At 48.4% G+C, this 13,057-nt stretch overlaps 1 protein-coding gene across 6 annotated transcripts in view; it reads right to left on the bottom strand.

Annotated features, from left to right (window-relative positions):
• Positions 1-13,057, bottom strand: part of GALNT1 (polypeptide N-acetylgalactosaminyltransferase 1) — a 130,046-nt gene that overhangs the window by 61,281 nt on the left and 55,708 nt on the right. For 2 of the 6 annotated variants that reach the window (XM_063699145.1, XM_055368305.2), the window contains exon 2: positions 1,352-1,558. The exons of the other annotated variants lie outside the window; for them this stretch is intronic. The gene's annotated coding sequence lies outside the window, so the exon portion shown is untranslated. The remainder of the gene's footprint in view (positions 1-1,351; positions 1,559-13,057) is intronic. 6 annotated transcript variants of the gene reach the window in all.

Genomic DNA, 13,057 nt, shown 5'->3' with positions numbered 1-13,057 from the left:
ACAATAAACATCATATTTAATGATGGAGCTTCAGTTAAAACAAGGCAAGTTATGTATCCTCACTTCAGTCTGACACTGTACTGAAGGTCCAAGCAACAGACAAGAAAATGAATTAAGGATTAGGGGGAAAAAAAACAAAATTATCATCTGCAGACGGTATGATTTCTACATAGAAATTATTTAAGAATCAAAAGATAAACCATTAGAGCTAATTATTGATTTCATAAGGCGGATGACTACAGATGAACATATAACATCAGTCGTGCTCCTATATGGTAGTAATAACTATTTAGAATATATAAAATAAACTGGCCAGGCGCGGCGGCTCACGCCTGTAATCCCAGCACTTTGGGAGGCCACGGGCGGATCAGGAGGTCAGGAGATCGAGACCATCCTGGCTAACATGGTGAAACCCCATCTCTACTAAAAATACAAAAAATTAGCCAGGCATGGTGGCGGGCGCCTGTAGTCTCAGCTACTCGGGAAGGAGGCTGAGGCAGGAGAATGGTGTGACCCGGGAGGCGGAACTTGAGCTGAGATTGCACCACTGCACTCCAGCCTGGGTGACAGAGCGAGACTCCATCTCACAGAAAAAAAAAAAAAAAAAAATTCAAAATAGCTATGAAAATCCAATAGGTGCAAGAGGTGAAGAAAACTGTGGAGCTTTATTGAAGGATACAAAAGAACAACTAACTAATGAATAGATGAGAAAATGAATACAAGGTTATTCCAAAATTAATCTATAAATTCAATATAATTCTTATCAAAACCCAAATGAGGCTTTGGGGAATGCACTTATTTATTTATTTATTCATTTACTTATTTATTTATTTTGAGACAGTCTTGCTCTGTCACCCAGGCCTGAGTGCAGTGGTGTGATCCTGGCTCACTGCAACCTTTGCCACCTGGGTTCAGGCAATTATCCTGCCTTAGCCTCCCAAGTAGCTGGGTCTACAGGTGCATGCCACCATGCCCAGCTAATTTTTGTATTTTTAGTAGAGAAGAGGTTTCATCATGTTGACCAGGCTGGTCTCAAACGCGTCATCTGAAGTGATACGCCCGCCTCAGCCTCCCAAAGTGCTGGGATTACTGGTGTGAGTCACCACGCCTGGCCTGGACTAAATTATAAAGCAGACGTACTTAAAACCATGTGGTACCCCAAAACAAATCCATACAAGTGTGAAAAACTAAAAAGATGCTACTACAAAGAAAATTGGTGCAGGGACAAGTGGCTTTCCATATAATTAAAAAATAAACTTGGATCCTACCTTATAGCAATATAAAAGTGAATATGTAGAAAGATAACTGAAGCCAAAATTGTCAAAACCAAGTAGCAGCTATTCTGGCTTACCCCTAGTAGCCAAAGTGAGTACGGCTCCAGTCTCGTAGGCTTCAATTTATATTCCCAGCTTCCTATAAAGTGTTCAGGCCAATACTTCTGCCACAGTTTTTGAGCTGTCAAGTGATTACTGATCAAAATTTAGCACTGAGAAGCCTTATTCGATAGCCAAAGAAAAAGGAGAACCAATTTTCAGGTCTTGGAATCTTCTTATTCAACCTAAGTATTTAACAAAAAATTAGCAAATAATCAATCCAAAATTCCTGCCCAGATTGATGTCCACATTGCATTACAACCTGGATATTCTCTTTCTGTAGTTATTTCCCAGGTGTTATCTCAAGTTTAGAGGTCAGAAGAACAAGCTTATCATTTGGGGTAGTCATGATGTAAATAAACTCCTATAAAATTTATTGGCTCGAATGTTTCAAATTAGAGAATACAGTGTTTAGTGTCTTGAGTGGAATGTCAGTTTCTAAGACGACAAACTGACTTCCACCAATACCTTTAAAAGTTTATATTTTTCCTGTTTGTAAAGTAATGTATGTTCAAAACAAAGAACCTGGCAAACAGAAAAGCAAAAGATACAAACTCCCTACAAATTTGCATCCCAATGAAACACCAATGGGTTAAATGCCCTTCCAGTCATTCAGAATAGTAGATATGTGTTGTTGTTGTTGTTGTTGTTTTTGAGGTGGAGTCTCACTCTGTTGCCCAGGCTGGAGTGTAGTGGCACAATCTCAGCTCACTGCAAGCTCCACCTCCCCGGTTCACTCCATTCTCCTGCCTCAGCCTCCCGAGTAGCTGGGACTACAGGTGCCTGCCACCCCGCCCGGCTAATTTTTTGTATTTGTAGAGATGGGGTTTCACTGTGGTAGCCAGGATGGTCTCGATCTCCTGACCTTGTGATCTGCCCGCCTCGGCCTCCCAAAGTGTTGGGATTACAGGCGTGAGCCACCGTGCCCAGCCAGATATGTGTTATGTTTTAAACCAAGTTTGTAACATCTATTTAGACTCAAGTACTTAATGCCTTAAATGTCCTTATGGGAAGAAGGGAAGGAGACGGGTGTGACTATAAAGTGGTAGGAGAGCTGATCATGCTGTATTTTTATTTTTAACAGGTAATAATATGCTCAACAGAAATTTCTAACCCCTCTTCCCACCTCAGCCATGTCTCAGTGCCATGTCTTGGGCAACATCTTAGTGTTAACGTCAAAACAGCCCTGATATCCACACAAAGGTGTGACAAAATGCCACACATATTGCTTTACAATTAATACATATGTAACCATTACAAACAGAAGTAGCTGCCTGGCTCATCATTCTGACCCTTAACCCCTCCTCCCCTCCTCCCCTCCTCAAAAGGTTTCTCCTGGTAACAGATCCAGTTGCCTGGTCACAGTATGACCTAGCCAGGCTAACCACAGGACCTGACTCCTTGGCCTCTTGAGTCACAGACCTGGAAGGCTGTGCTCTAGGACTGCACTCAGTCACACTGCCTCCGACATGGAGAAGGCCACTTGCAGCTAAAAAGAATGTGGCCAAGCAGAGACATACAGATGAGTGGCAGAGCGCCCTGACAGTGACCAAGTCCCTGACTCTTCCTTGGCTTCAGTGACCCAACGAGGAATCCTCCTATTAGTCCCCTTTTCTGCTTAAGAAAATCTGAATTGGGTTCCTGACACAACCAGAATGCTTGGGGAACCAGGGAAGAGGGGGCAATAGGTAAAAAGCAGCTTCTAGTCTGCTGATGAGCTTCCCCTCTGTGGGTCATAATTATATATTATGAGACAGACTATACTATTTGAAAAGATACTTTTTAATGCCCCAGATCACAAAAACTTATAAAATATCAAAAGAGTACGTATAAAACATGTCACGGAAATAAATGATCACAACACAACACACATCTCCACCACCTGGTTTAACAATAAGAACATGATTTTTAAAGTTCCCTCTCAAATCCCATCTCTTCCCCAACTCTTCAAAGGCAATCCCTATTCTTACGGTCCTTCCTTGTCCTGATAATTTAACCTCACGAGTATCTTTAACAATGCCTTGTTTATACTTGACTGTTTCTGAAGTGCTTATAAGTGGAAAAACCTGACTTGCTTTTTTCTAACACTGTTTCTGAGATTCATCCATATGCTAAGAGATTCATCCATATGCTTGGATCCATCCATGCATCCAATTCCATTTCACTACTGAATAGTATTCCGCTGGCTTAGCAAACCTATTTCTCTACTCTTTTTTTTTTTTTTTTTTTTTTTTTTTTTTTTTTTTTTTTGTTTGCTATTTTATTATTTTTTGTTATACATATTTAAGGTGTACAACATGACGTTTTGATATACATATAATCAGTCAAATGGTTACTATACCCAAGTAAATGAACATATTCATCATTTTACATAGTTACCCATTTGTGTGTTTGGCAAGAGCAACCTAAAATCTATTCTTTTAGCAAAAATCCCAAATACAATATGATATTGTGAACTACAGTTCTTTTTTTTTTTTTTTTTTTTTTTTTTTTTTTGATACAGTCAAAAATATTTTTCTTTTTCATTTTTTTTTTTTTTTTTTTTTTTTTTTTTTAATTGATCATTCTTGGGTGTTTCTCGCAGAGGGGGATTTGGTAGGGTTACAGGACAATAGTGGAGGGAAGGTCAGCAGATAAGCAAGTGAACAAAGTTCTCTGGTTTCCCTAGGCAGAGGACCCTGCGGCCTTCCGCAGTGTTTGTGTCCCTGGGTACTTGAGATTAGGGAGTGGTGATGGCTCTTAACGAGCATGCTGCCTTCAAGCATCTGTTTAACAAAGCACATCTTGCACCGCCCTTAATCCATTCAACCCTGAGTGGATACAGCACATGTTTCAGAGAGCACAGGGTTGGGGGTAGGGTCACAGATCAGCAGGATCCCAAGGCAGAAGAATTTTTTCTTAGTACAGAACAAAATGAAAAGTCTCCCATGTCTACCTCTTTCTACACAGACACGGCAACCATCCGATTTCTCAATCTTTTCCCCACCTTTCCCCCCTTTCCATTCCACGAAACCGCCATTGTCATCATGACCCGCTCTCAATGAGCTGTTGGGTACACCTCCAAGCCGGGGTGGTGGCCGGGCAGAGGGGCTCCTCACTTCCCAGTAGGGGCGGCCGGGCAGAGGTGCCCCTCACCTCCCGGACGGGGTGGCTGGCCGGGCAGGGGGCTGACCCCCCCCACCTCCCTCCTGGTCGGGGCGGCTGGCCGGGCAGAGGGGCTCCTCACTTCCCAGTAGGGGCGGCCGGGCAGAGGCGCCCCTCACCTCCCGGATGGGGCGGCTGGCCAGGCGGGGGGCCGAACCCCCACCTCCCTCCCGGACAGGGCGGCAGGCTGGGCAGTGGGCTGACCCCCCCACCTCCCTCCCGGACGGGGCGGCTGGCCAGGCGGGGGGCTGACCCCCCACCTCCCTCCCGGACAGGGTGGCAGGCTGGGCGGTGGGCTGACCCCCCCACCTCCCTCCCGGACGGGGCGGCTGGCCGGGCGGGGGGGGCTCCTCACTTCCCAGTAGGGGCGGCCGGGCAGAGGTGCCCCTCACCTCCCGGACGGGGCGGCTGGCCAGGCGGGGGGTTGACCCCCCCACCTCCCTTCCGGACGGGGTGGCTGGCCGGGCGGGGGGCTGACCCCCCCACCTCCCTCCCGGACAGAGCGGCTGGCCGGGCAGAGGGGCTCCTCACTTCCCAGTAGGGGCGGCCGGGCAGAGGCGCCCCTCACCTCTCGGACCGGGTGGCCGGCCAGGCGGGGGGCCGAACCCCCACCTCCCTCCCGGACAGGGCGGCAGGCTGGGCGGTGGGCTAACCCCCCCACCTCCCTTCCGGACGGGGCGGCTCGCCGGGCGGGGGGCTGGCCCCCCCACCTCCCTCCCGGACGGGGCGGCTGGCCGGGCGGGGGACTGACCCCCCCCACCTCCCTCCTGGACGGGTTGGCTGGCCGGGCGGGGGGCTGACCCCCCCACCTCCCTCCCGGACGGAGCGGCTGGCCGGGCAGAGGGGCTCCTCACTTCCCAGTAGGGGCGGCCGGGCAGAGGCGCCCCTCACCTCCCGGACGGGGCGGCTTGCTTGGCGGGGGGCTGACCCCCCCACCTCCCTCCCGGACGGGGCGGCTGGCCGGGCTGGGGGGGGCTCCTCACTTCCCAGTAGGGGCGGCCGGGCAGAGGTGCCCCTCACCTCCCGGACGGGGCGGCTGGCCAGGCGGGGGGTTGACCCCCCCACCTCCCTTCCGGACGGGGTGGCTGGCCGGGCGGGGGGCTGACCCCCCCACCTCCCTCCCGGACAGAGCAGCTGGCCGGGCAGAGGGGCTCCTCACTTCCCAGTAGGGGCGGCCGGGCAGAGGCGCCCCTCACCTCTCGGACCGGGTGGCCGGCCAGGCGGGGGGCCGAACCCCCACCTCCCTCCTGGACAGGGCGGCAGGCTGGGCGGTGGGCTAACCCCCCCACCTCCCTTCCGGACGGGGCGGCTCGCCGGGCAGGGGGCTGGCCCCCCCACCTCCCTCCTGGACGGGGCGGCTGGCCGGGCGGGGGACTGACCCCCCCCCACCTCCCTCCTGGACGGGTTGGCTGGCCGGGCGGGGGGCTGACCCCCCCACCTCCCTCCCGGACGGAGCGGCTGGCCGGGCAGAGGGGCTCCTCACTTCCCAGTAGGGGTGGCCGGGCAGAGGCGCCCCTCACCTCCCGGACAGGGTGGCTGGCCGGGCGGGGGGCTGATCCCTCCACCTCCCTCCCGGACGGGGTGGCTGGCCGGGTGGGGGGCTGACCCCCCCACCTCCCTCCCGGACGAGGTGGCTGCCGGGCGGAGACGCTCCTCACTTCCCAGACGGGGTGGCTGCTGGGCGGAGGGGCTCCTCACTTCTCGGGCGGGGCGGCTGCCGGGCGGAGGGGCTCCTCACTTCTCAGACGGGGCGGTTGCCAGGCAGAGGGTCTCCTCACTTCTCAGACGGGGCGGCCGGGCAGAGACGCTCCTCACATCCCGGACTGGGCGGCAGGGCAGAGGTGCTCCCCACATCTCAGACGATGGGCGGCCGGGCAGAGACGCTCCTCACTTCCCAGATGTGATGGCGGCTGGGAAGAGGCGCTCCTTGTTTCCTAGATGGAATGGCGGCCGGGCAGAGACGCTCCTCACTTTCCAGACTGGGCAGCCAGGCAGAGGGGCTCCTCACATCCCGGACGATGGGCGGCCAGGCGGAGACGCTCCTCACTTCCCAGACGGGGCGGCAGCCGGGCAGAGGCTGCAATCTCGGCACTTTGGGAGGCCAAGGCAGGCGGCTGGGAGGTGGTTGTAGCGGGCCAAGATCACGCCACTGCACTCCAGCCTGGGCACCATTGAGCACTGAGTTAACCAGACTCTGTCTGCAATCCCGGCACCTCCGGAGGCCGAGGCTGGCAGATCACTCGCGGTTAGGAGCTGGAGACCAGCCCGGCCAACACAGCGAAACCCCGTCTCCACCAAAAAAATACGAAAACCAGTCAGGCGGGGCGGTGCGCGCCTGCAATCGCAGGCACTCGGCAGGCTGAGGCAGGAGAATCAGGCAGGGAGGTTGCAGTGAGTTGAGATGGCAGCAGTACCGTCCAGCTTCGGCTCGGCATCAGAGGGAGACCGTGGAAAGAGGGGAGAGGGAGAGGGAGAGGGAGAGGGAGAGGGAGAGGGAGAGGGAGAGGGAGAGGGAGAGGGAGAGGGAGAGGGAGAGGGAGAGGGAGAGGGAGAGGGAGAGGGAGAGGGAGAGGGAGAGGGAGAGGGAGAGGGAGAGGGAGAGGGAGAGGGAGAGGGAGAGGGAGAGGGAGAGGGAGAGGGAGAGGGAGAGGGAGAGGGAGAGGGAGAGGGAGAGGGAGAGGGAGAGGGAGAGGGAGAGGGAGAGGGAGAGGGAGAGGGAGAGGGAGAGGGAGAGGGAGAGGGAGAGGGAGAGGGAGAGGGAGAGGGAGAGGGAGAGGGAGAGGGAGAGGGAGAGGGAGAGGGAGAGGGAGAGGGAGAGGGAGAGGGAGAGGGAGAGGGAGAGGGAGAGGGAGAGGGAGAGGGAGAGGGAGAGGGAGAGGGAGAGGGAGAGGGAGAGGGAGAGGGAGAGGGAGAGGGAGAGGGAGAGGGAGAGGGAGAGGGAGAGGGAGAGGGAGAGGGAGAGGGAGAGGGAGAGGGAGAGGGAGAGGGAGAGGGAGAGGGAGAGGGAGAGGGAGAGGGAGAGGGAGAGGGAGAGGGAGAGGGAGAGGGAGAGGGAGAGGGAGAGGGAGAGGGAGAGGGAGAGGGAGAGGGAGAGGGAGAGGGAGAGGGAGAGGGAGAGGGAGAGGGAGAGGGAGAGGGAGAGGGAGAGGGAGAGGGAGAGGGAGAGGGAGAGGGAGAGGGAGAGGGAGAGGGAGAGGGAGAGGGAGAGGGAGAGGGAGAGGGAGAGGGAGAGGGAGAGGGAGAGGGAGAGGGAGAGGGAGAGGGAGAGGGAGAGGGAGAGGGAGAGGGAGAGGGAGAGGGAGAGGGAGAGGGAGAGGGAGAGGGAGAGGGAGAGGGAGAGGGAGAGGGAGAGGGAGAGGGAGAGGGAGAGGGAGAGGGAGAGGGAGAGGGAGAGGGAGAGGGAGAGGGAGAGGGAGAGGGAGAGGGAGAGGGAGAGGGAGAGGGAGAGGGAGAGGGAGAGCTATTTCTCTACTCTTAACGGACATTTGGGTTCTTTCTAGGTTTCCGTTACTACAAGCAATACTGCTATGACCATTCCTGAACATGTTTACTAGTACACATGTGCAAGAGTATTTATTTAGAGAAGAGGTCAGTAAATATTTTCTGCAAAGGGCCAGATGATAAAGATTTTAGGCTTTCTGAGTCGTGCAATGTCTGTTGCAACAACTTAACTCTAGTGTTGTACCATGAAAGCATCTGTAAGAGGTACATAAATGAATGTGACAATATTCCAAGCTTATTTTTGGACACCAAAATTTGAATTTCATATAATTTTCACATTATAAATTACAAAATATTATTTTTTTCAACCACTTAAAAATGTTAAAAACCATTCTTAACTCATGAGTCATCACACCGACCCCTGATCTAAAGTACATACGTATGGTTGTTATGTGACACAGTATGCATATTTTCAATATGATCAGATATCACCAATTTGTTTTCCCAGGTGGCTGAAACCACCCACCAGATGTGAACTGTTATATCACTGCATGTGGTGGATGTGTTATATCGCTGACAACACTTATTACTGTCAGACATTTTTATTTTTGACAATCTGATGTAATTGGTATCTTAATATAGTTTTAATTTGCATTTCCCCACCATCTCTGGCATTACTGATCATTCCATTTCCTCTTCTCTAATATGCCTACTGAAGTTCTGCTCTACTAGATGTGTTGTTTTGTGTTTTTCTTGTTAAGTCTGTGAAGATCCTAATGTAGCCTTGTGTGAGTTAAATGTACTGCAGTATCTTTTCCCAGGGTTTTGGAGACAGGGTCTCCCTCTGTTGCCCAGGTTGGAATGCAGTGGCACAATCATGGCTCACTGAAGCCTCAGCCTCCTGGGCTCAATGAATCCTTCCCACTTCAGCCTCCCGAGCTAGGACTACAGGCACATGCCATAATGCCCACCTAATTTTTGTATTTTTTTTGCAAAGAGAGGGTTTCACCATATTGGCCAGGCTGGTCTCATACTCCTGGGCTCAGGCAATCCTCCTACCTCAGCCTCCCAAAGTGCTGGGATTACAGGTATGAGCCACCATCCCAAGCCCTTTTCCCAATGTTCTTAATAAAAAAGAAGTATCTTTGTCTGGGTATGGTGGCTAATGCCTATAGTCCCAATACTTTCGGAAGCCAAGGTGGGAGGATTGCTTGAGGCCAGAAGTTCAAGACCAACTTAGGCAACACAGCAAGACCCCCCATCTCTAAAACAAAAAAAGTAGCATCTTTTACGGTTCATATTTTCTATGTTTTAAGAAAATCTTCTCTATCTAGAAATCATTATAATGTTTTAATATCTAAAAATGTTAAAGGTTTGCTTTTCCCATTTAAGCAGGGATTCAATGTCATTCCCTCCTATGTGGATAACCAGCTGTCCAAGAACTATTTATGGAAAGCTCTCTCTAAAGGAGTGCAATACCAACTTTGTCACAAGCCAAGTTTCTGGGTTTCCATATTCTCTTCTATTGATCTATCTCTCCCTATACCATACTGTTGTCTTAACTTTTACAGCTTTATACTAATTCTTCATATATGGTAAAACAAGTCTTCTCACCTATCACAACTTCTTTAGAGGAGTGTCTTGGCTACTCCTGACCTGTTAAGTCTTCCTCAAAAATTTTAGAATCAACTTTTTAACCCAAAAAGAAAAGTTGTCATGATTCTGACTAGATTGAAATAAATCTATAAATAACTGGAGAGATCTGCTATCTTTCCAAAAGTATCTTTAAATCTATAAAAATATTCTCTCTCCATTTATTTAGACCTTTCTTAACATCTTCCAATAAAATTTTATAATTTTCTTTTAAAGGTTTAACACAATTTTGTTAGAAAATACTTGTTAGATACTTTGTATTTTTTCCTACCTGAAATGGTATCATTTTATTGCTGATTTACAAAAATGCACCTGTATTTTTATTTGTTGATTTTAAATTCAGCTACCTTGCGAAGATTTCTAGTATTAATAACATATTGAAAAAGGAAGGTAACAACAGGCATCCTTGTTTTATTCCTGATCTTAAAGGGTAGGTTTTAATAAGGCAAAAAAAGAATGTAGTAGCTATGATTGATCATTTAATTACTTAAAATAATATTCCAAATACTGCAAAAGAAATCTAGTAGTTAAGGCTGGACATGGTGGCTCACAGCTGTAATCCTAGCACTTTGGGAGGCCGAGGTGGGGGGATCACCTGAGGTCAGGAGTTTTGAGACCAGCCTGGCCAACATGGTGAAACCCTGTCTCTACTTAAAATACAAAAATTAGCCGGCTGTGGTGGCAGGCACCTGTAATCCCAGCTACTCGGGAGGCTGAGGCAGGAGAATTGCTTGAACCCGGGAAGTGGAGGTTGCAGTGAGCTGAGATCGCGCCACTGCACTCCACCCTGGGGGACAAAAGCGAGACTTCATCTGACAAAAAAGAAAAAAAGAAATCTAGTAGTTAAAAGTATTTAAATATTTATGGTGGAACAATTCTACAAATCAAACAAGCATAAAGATCACAAAAAATAAGTTAATGTTGATGGGAAAAAAAGCCAAACTCAAGAGAAGTCTAAAATAAAATTCCAAAAATGTTTCTCAAAATGATATCATTACTAAAATAAATGCATAGCACCTAACTTTTATGTCTACTATATTGTTGTTCCTTAAAAAAATGAAGTTTCGCTACAGGCATACCTCAGAGATACTGCAGGTTTGGTTCCTGACTACCAAAATAAAGCAAATATTCAATAAAATGAGTCATAAATATTTTGGATTCCCAGTACAAATAAAAGTTATGTTGATACTATACAGCAGTGTGTACGCAACAGCATTGTCTTTAAAAGTAATGTATACACCTTAATTTAAAAATTTTACTGCTAAAAAATACTACCAATCATCTTTGCCTTCAGTGAATCGTAATTTTTTTGCTGGTGGAGGGTCTTGCCTCAGTGTTGATGGCTGCTGATTGTTCAGGGTGGTGGCTGCTGGAGTGGCTGTCGCAATTTCTTAAAATAAGACAAAAATGAAGTTTGCCACATCAACTCTTCTTTTCATGAAAGATTTCTCTACAGCATGCAAAGCTGTTTGATGGCATCTTACCCAGAGTAGAACTTTTTTCGAAATTGAAGTCAATCCTCTCAAACCCCTTGCCACTGCTTTATTAACTAGGTTTATGGATTATTCTAAATCTTTTGTTGTCATTTCAACTGTGTTCATAGCATCCTCACAAGGAGTAGAGTCTGTCTCAAGAAACTATTTTCTTTCCCCATCCGTAAGAAGTAACTACTCATCCATTCAAGTTTTATCTTAAGATTGCAGCAATTCAGCCATATCTTCAGGCTCCACTTCTAATTCTAGTTCTCTTGCTATTGCTACCACATCTGCAGTTGAACTCAACTTCTTCCAAACTCCTGTCAATGTTTTGACCTCCTCCCATGAATCAGAAATGTTCTTAATGGCATCTAGAATGGTGAAACTCTTTTCTGTTACTTTGCTCAGATCCACCAAAGGAATCACTGTCTATGGGAGCTATGTGTAGGAGATTGGTCACTGTGGTGGGAAAAATTGTAGAAAGATGCAAACCTTCTTGGAAGGCCGGGAGATTTTACAAAAGCTTCAGAAAAGGATTTGGCTGAAGGCAGCCAGATTCTCTCACCCTGTGCCTGAACGCTTAGGTTAGATAACAAGGAGATGTAAAGAAACTGATCTAGATAACTTAGTTTACACTTAGTAGAACCTGGCCTTTAATCATCTGAGTGCAGGACTGCTGGGGCTGTGTGTGTGGGGGGGGTGGGGAAGGGGGGAAGCACCATGTTAATTACCCACAAGTGTGTTGACTCAAGGCCTTTGTCATTAAATCTGTATAAATAAATGCCTGTAGCACCAGCTTGTCAGGGCCACAGCTGCTACAACTCTTTACAACACCCTCCTTGGGGTCCATGAGCAGCCGAGTCTCCTAGCCCACTCTCATTGGATACCTGTGTCTGAGTGCATCCATTCATCCATCGCTTGGTCGGGGTCTGTGGGTCAGACCCAGCAACTATGGCTTCTGAAATGTATTTCTTAAATAAGACTTGACAGTCAAAATTACTCTTTGATTCATGGGCTGCAGAATAAATGTTGCATTTGCAGGCCTGAAAACATTAATCTCATCACACACCTCCATCACAGCTCTTGGGTAACTACGTGCATTCTCAATGAAAAGTAATATTTTGAAAGGAATCTTTTTTATTAAGCAGCAAGTCCCAACAGTGGAATTAAATTATTCAATAAACCATGTTGTAAACAGATATGCTGTCATCCAGCCTTTGTTGTTCCATGTATAGAGCAGAGGCAGAATAGATTTACTGTAATTCTTAAGGGTCCTAGAATTTTCAGAATGGTAACTGAACATTGGCTTCAACTTAAAGTTATTAGTTGCACTATCACCTACTAACAAAGTCAGTCTGTTCTTTGACGCTTTAAAGTCAGGCACTGACTTTTCTCTACCTATGAAAGTCTTATATGGCATCTTCTTTCAATAGAAGGCTGTTTTGTCTGCATTGAAAATCTGTTTTTTAGTGTAGCCACCTTCATCAACGGTCTTAGCTAGATCTTCTGGATAACTTGCTGCAGCTTCTACAACAGCACTTGTTTTTACGTTGTGGAGATGGCTTGTTTCCTTAAACCTCCTGAACCAATCTCTGCTAGCTTCAAACTTTTCTTCTGCAGCTTCCTCACCTCTCTCAGCCTTCACAGCATTGACGAGTTAGGGCCTTGCTCTTGATTAGGCTGGACTTAAGGAAACGTTGTGGTTGGTTTGATCTATGCAGACTACTAAAACTGTCTTATCAGCAATAAAGCTGTTCTGCTTTCTTATCATTTGTGTGTTCACTGGAGTAGCTTCTTTCAAGAACTCCTCCTTGCCATTCAGAACTTTTCAAATTATATGGCGCAAGAAGCCCAGCTTTTGGCCCATCTCTGCTTTCAACATGCCTTCCTCACTAAGCGCTTATCTTTTCTAGCTTTTGATTTAAGTGAGAGACACATCACTCTTCCTTTCACTTGAATGCTTAGAGGCCA

Source organism: Gorilla gorilla, chromosome 17, assembly GCF_029281585.2.
Source record: "Gorilla gorilla gorilla isolate KB3781 chromosome 17, NHGRI_mGorGor1-v2.1_pri, whole genome shotgun sequence".
NCBI lineage: Eukaryota > Metazoa > Chordata > Mammalia > Primates > Hominidae > Gorilla > Gorilla gorilla.
Note: the sequence above shows the minus strand (reverse complement) of the source record. Positions and strands in the feature narration are given on the sequence as shown.